Below are 6,721 nucleotides of genomic sequence, written 5' to 3'. Positions count from 1 at the left end.
GCCCCCAGGGAGCCTGAGAGGAACTGAGGACTGCCGTGCGGTATCCAACACTAACACGCATGGGATGAAAATACTAAATGGAGTACCAGCATGTACAGAAAATTTTTCTGCTTATGAAAACATTTTCAGATGCGCTACACATTTAAAACAGGAGCAGAGGAACAGTGTAAACCAGGATCATTATGTCAAATTTGGGACATAATCTGTCACACTATGGTTTTGACCCATCGATATATGGTTTCTAGAAATCTTTAGAACTTAAATTTTTGAGGCTACCTGGATCTTCTGTGCCCTTTCACCACTTTTAGGTAGGTTTCAGAAAGATGATTTCGCGGGCAAACCATGTTCCTTGTTGGCCTGGAACAGTTTTATAGATGATCACTGTCAGCAGTGGCATCCAGAAGCCTTGGCCACAGGTTCTTTGTTTCTCTCTTCTGCACTCTCTGATGACGGGATGAGACTCCAGAGCCCACTCCAGGAAACCAGGGTCACCACGTGTGGCCAGACACATGCTGTGAAACCATTTGAAGTACTCTTTTCACTGCATAAGGAAACTATTTTAGATAATCTGGCACCCATCATCTATTTATTAATTTAGTCAGCAGGCATGAAATTAACTGAGTCCTTGCAATAAACCACACACTCTACCAGGGACTGGAGATGTGAATAAGAAACTCTCCAAAGATTGGAAGTTAGAAAGCAAATAGCCTAAATACTCATAGCTTTAAATGGGCTTTAATTGTGTTTGTTCTGCCTGGTATTGTCTGGCAATCAAATGGATCATTAGAGATGTTACTATTATTTGCTGAGAGGCTGAAGTACTTCAATTGTCTTCATACATAATTCCAAACTCTCTCAGTGACCACATGAACAGTGTGTTTTTTGTGGTCTTTATTCAGCTGCTAGGTTCTTATTAATGATGCTCTCATTTCTACCTTTTCATACAAAACAAATAGCAGAGTAAAGTTCAATAATCATTTTAATTAGAGGCACTGCATGTTGAAAAGTAGTTCAAAAGAAATCTTTTTCATAAAAATTTCAAAGGCTTTGAGAGGTTTTTACATTGCAAGTTCTGAAGTTCTACAAAATAATTTTCATTGCAATGAATTCATGTGTGATCATAACAAAGAAAGAAAATCTTACACAATAAGGGGATACGTGCCCAGAAACTTGGCAATGTTTCATAAATTTGCACAAAAAAAGGTAGGCCAAGAGCTAATTTAGGTTCTGTTGAATTCCTTATAATTTACCTGGCTATGTGGATAATTAGTTTCAGTAAGAAATCATGCTGAAGGCCACCACTGCCTGCATGATTGATGCCTGCAGGGGACTCCCATAGGCATGGACTATTGAGAATGCGTGGGGGAAAGGGAGACCAAGCGATTGAAAGAGAAGAAAACAATAACACAAGGCAGAGAAAGAAGAGTCAAAAGAGAAAAGTATAAAAAAGGATGGAGATAAAGGATAAGGAAAAGAAAGAAACAGAGGTTAGAGGGACGGGAAGGAGGAAAGTGAAGGAAGGGAAATCCGTGATTGGGAATTACTTTAGAGATTAATCACCCTCATCTTTTGAGAGGAAGGTGTTCTCTGGGAGCTCTGCTTCACCTCGAGTCCTGTATCCCTGTGAGTCAGACAACCATAAATGTCTAGATTTCTGACATTAAGTTAAGGTTAAGCGTTTGATCTGAGCAAGTCTAGGCAAAATAATGTCCCCTGGGTTTTTCCAATGGGAACCAAGGGAAAGGAGCCGTCCTTTCCTTGTGATGAAACTGTGCTGTAAAGCCAGTAAACCTTCCTTATCCAACAGACCACGTGTGGCTTCTGCTCACCCCAAGCAGCAGGTTTCTGCCCTTATCAGGATGATGAATTACTGAGTCTGATTATGTTCTACTGAGGGGCCACTTCCCTCTTGACACTGCAAAGGCTACCCCCAACCCCACTGTCCCCAGCCGTCCCCTCTTGTAGCCCCTGAGTTCTCTCTCCGCGGGCATATGTGGCACACAGCATCCCTTCCTCTCACTGTGAGACTAATAACTGCTGTTGGTCTCAACCATCCAGTGTCAGATGGCTCCCATTTGGCTAACAGGATGACCCTAGGTTGGGATACCTCCTACAACAATAGAGAGAAAGGAATTAAAACCAACTCTGAGACAAACTTCCTGCTGCCAGGCCAGATTTCTAGCCTGGACAGGGGCTGGTACAAAGATGGTATAGAAAGAAAGGCAGACCTGGGAGTTCCTTCAGACTTGGAATTCCTTGGTTTTAATCACCTGCAGTATCTGCTCATCCTATGACTTTCTGTAAATTCTCCTTTCAGTCTCTGGCAGGTTGATTAGCGATGCTTTCAATGGCATTAGGAGTTAAATGGATGCAGGTAGCAAGGAAAGGTGGCATGGGAAGAAAAACAGTTGTACATGGTGAGTTACACATAATGTGCACACTAGCCATTGCTCAAGTATTAGTGAAACCAGTGCTGTTTGTTTTCTATATTTGAGTTGAACCACGTAGTGCATGAGATATATTCCTTCTAGATTGACAGATATAGAACAGATCAAGAAGACAAGTAGTTCCACATTATGAATAAAAAAAAGTCATATATATAAGTCATATACTGTCATGGACTAGTGAAGACATAACTTTCCTAAAAGTGATCCTTAACAAGAAAATAAAATATTCAGAAATTAGAATATTGCCCACAAATTAGAATTTAAACTTAAAAGCCCTAAAATGATTGCAGGGTAGAGCTCAAGTTTGTAAACTCGAAGAGGGGATCTGAAAATCTATTAACTGATGATGTTTTAAAACATTTTTTATGGAGGCAAAGTTCACTTAACGTTACCATCTTCAAGTGTACAAGTCAGTGTAATTTAGTGCATTCCCAGGGCAATCTTGGTTCAGAACATTCTGATCACTCCCAAAGGAGATCCTCTGTGCAGTAAGCAATTTCTCTCCACAGCAACACCAAGCACCCACTAATCTGCTCTCTGTCTCTATGTCACCTATTCTGGTGTTTTCTGTAAATGGAATCATACAACATGTGACCTTTTAGAGCTAGCTTCCTTCACTTAGCAAAATTGTTTTGAGTTTCATATACCTTGTTACATATACTTCATTTCTTTGTTTATTAAGTTTATTGGTACAGTTTAGATACCCATAGTGATTGCATTCACCATAGGAAATTTGCACCTGTGTATGATAAGTTGGATTCCTCTCTTTTCCCCAATCCCCTCCCCTCTTTTCAACCTCTCATCTCCTCATTTCCAAAGTTTTGTTTCTGTTTTATCCTTTTAAATGTTTTATTCTTTTTCCTTTTCTTCTTTCCTCACTTTCCCCTCCTTAGTTCCTCTTTCTTTTTGAACAACTTCTTCCTATTTCACGATATCTATTGTACATTTTGGTCCTCATTTGCTTTTTCAGTTTCTCATATTAGGGAGACAATCAGACATTTACACGTGTGTCCCATTTATTTCACTGAAAAATCTGGTCTCAAAGTGGATCCATTTAGCTATAAGAGGCTCAAGATTATCCTTTATGGCTGAATAGTACTGCATTGTATTAAAAAAAAAACCCACATCTTTTTTATCCATTCCTCAGTTGATGGGCATTTGGGTTGTTGCCAACATTTAGCTATTAGAAACTGTGCTGCTATAAACATGGATGCACATATATGACTGTGGTATGATGTTTTTAATTCCTCTGGGAAGATACTCAAAAAGGGAATAGCTGGGTCAAATGGAACCTCTAATCTCAGTTTCTTGAGGAATTTTCACATGGATTTCTGCAATATTTCACCAGTCTACACTCTCACCAACAGTGGAGAAGGGTTCCTTTTTCCCCATAGCCTTGCCAGCATTTTTTATTGGTTTATTTCTTGATGATAGCCATTCTTTCAAGAGTAAGATAGAATCTCAGCTTTGTTTTATTTTGTATCTCTCACATGATCTGTAATATTGGACATTTTTCATATATTTATTTGCTATTTGTATTTCTTCAACTGAAAAGTATGTTTTCATCTCAGGCGCCAGTTTTTAGATTGAGTCTTTAAATTTAGAGGAGTTTGATTTTTTCAGTTTTTTTATGTGTTTTAGATAGAAATATTTTGTCTGAGGGATAACTGGCTAAATTTTTCCCCCACTCTGTGGGTTGGCATTATATTGATTTCTTTTTGCTGTACAAAAGCTTTTTAATAGGATGTGATCCCAGTTGTTGATTCTTTGTATTATTTCCCTTTGATCAGGTGTTTTGTTCATGAAACCTTTGCCTACACCTAGGTCTTCAAGAGTTCTGCCTATTCTCTCTCCCAGAAGACAGCTTTTATTTTAATATTTAGATCTTTAATCCATCTTGATTTTAGTTTAGTGCATGGTAATTGACATGTGTCTAGTTTCAGTTTTGGCATGTGGAAAGCCAGGATTTCAAGTACCATTTATTAAAGGGGCTATCTTTCTTCCAGAGAAATTACAGAAGAAAAAGAAATAAAAGGAATAAAGATATGAAGGAAGAATTTAGACTATCATTATTTGCAGATGATGGGACACTCTATATAACTCTTCTGACCCCCAAAACTCCACCAAAAGATTTGTAGATTCAATAACCAAATTCAGTAGTGTAATTAGATACAAATGAGCACTCAAAAACTAATAGCATACCTGTACACAAATAACAAACTCACTAAGACACAAGTAAGAGAAAAAAACCTTTCACAATAGCATCCAAAACAGTGAAATACTTTAGGAGTCAGTATAACTAAGAAAATAAAATATCCTACATTGGAAATTACACTACTCTGAAAAAGAAGATCAAAGAGGATATCAGGAAATGGAAAGATATCCCTTGCTCATGGATGGGAAGAACCAACATAATGAAAACAGACATTCTCCCCAAATTGTTATTTATCCTTATCAAACCCTTTTCAAAATAACCATTAGTATATCTTGCAGAACTAGAGAAAACATTCCTAACATTCATTTGGCACCAGAAGAGACAGACCTAGAAAGGCTAAAACAATTCTTGGTAAAAAAAGGCAAGGCAGGGGGCACCACAATCCCCAATTTGAAATTATGCTATAATGCTAGTGATAAAAACAATATGATACTGGGAAACAAGAAAGACAGAGAGGGGGGAAGAGAGGAAAGAAGGAAGGAAAGAAGGAGGAAAGGAAAGAAGGAAAGAAAAAAGAAAGAAAGAAAGAAAAACAGACCTGTTGCTCAATAGAACAAATTAGAAGATGCCAAAAGAATTTTAAACACACTCAGCCACATTGTCTTTGACAAAGAGGCCAAACACTTTTCTTGGAAGGATGATAACTGCTTTATTCCTTTTTATAGCTGAAAAAATATTCCATTTATAAGTATACCACTTTTGTTAATCCGTTCATCTGTTGACAGATTTTTAAATTATTTCCACCTTTTGGTTATTATGATAGCACTGCTAATTATATTTATTTTCAAGTGTTTGAATAGCTGCTTTTCAAGTCCTTTGGATATGTACCTGAATGGAATTACTAGGTCATATGTTAATTCCAAGTTTAATTTTTAAGGAGCCAAAAAACTTTTTCTACAGTGTTTGTAACTTCGTATATCTCCACTAGTAATGTATGAGGTCTCAATTTCTGCATAATTCGCCAACATTCATGGTCTTGCATTGCATTTTCCTAAAGACTGATGTGTTGAACATCTTTTCATGGGCTCCTGTTTATATATTTTCTTGGGGAAATGTCTATTCAAGATCTTGTTCATTTATTAATTAGGCTGTTTGTCTTTTAGTTGTTAAGTTTTAAAGGTTCTTTTCATGCTGAATACTTCCCTTATCTGATATGTGATTTGCAAATATCTCTTCCATTTTATAGGTTGTTGTTATAAAATAATGACTTTTACAAGCTGCTTATATATGTTCTCTATGTGATGCTAATTAGAATCTTTCCTACATGTACTTTTGTTGAGGATTCATTTTTTGATCTTATCCATATAATGAGAGGTTTTGTCAAACAGTAGAGTCTACGTGACTCACCCGCTGGCCATAGTCATTGCTTTAGAGGTGGGAACCTAAATTTAATGGGCCTTACAAACTAGCCACAGATACTAGTCTGGCACCTAAGTCAAAGCAATCAGAATCCTTCTCTCCAGTCTTTCCATGAAGTGGTTAATACACAAGCTGCCATCAGCCATGTGTCTTTCTACAGGATGGGTCAATAGTGGAAGAAAACGCACAATACAACAGAGCATATTTTGTAATATTTGAATGCATAGTTCTAGATAGCTCCATACCCATTTTTATTGTAATTTAATTGTGCAGATTACTTCTCTTTTGATTTAAGTTGGTGTATTTTCTATTTTTCTATTTCATATCAAAATCTGACCAAATAGATGATTTAGTAATGTTGTCATGTGAGCATATCTCATAATGTCATTGTATTGTTACAATTTTGTGTCACTCTGAGGTTCATCCTGTCTCCAATGATGCTACGTTTTGATGTAAAGAGTTTATAAATCTTCCGGCCTCTCTCCCTAAATTAAAAAATTACAGGGACATTGAAATCATTTCTGGCATAATTGTTGTATTGCTCTTTCTTGCTATGTAAAAATTTAAAATGATTGGCTAGTTGCCAAGAGCTTGAAGTACAGCTGCCTTTTGTGAATTAATTAGATTCCATAGCCCTGTTTGCACTTTAAAAAAAAAAATCAGTCACTGGAATGGATGTTATAAAAAAAGCATTTCCTAA

This window comes from Cavia porcellus, unplaced genomic scaffold (genome assembly GCF_034190915.1).
Source record: "Cavia porcellus strain 051 isolate PalLab524CR breed Dunkin Hartley unplaced genomic scaffold, mCavPor4.1 scaffold_2, whole genome shotgun sequence".
In the NCBI taxonomy this organism is placed as follows: Eukaryota; Metazoa; Chordata; class Mammalia; order Rodentia; family Caviidae; genus Cavia; species Cavia porcellus.
Note: the sequence above shows the minus strand (reverse complement) of the source record.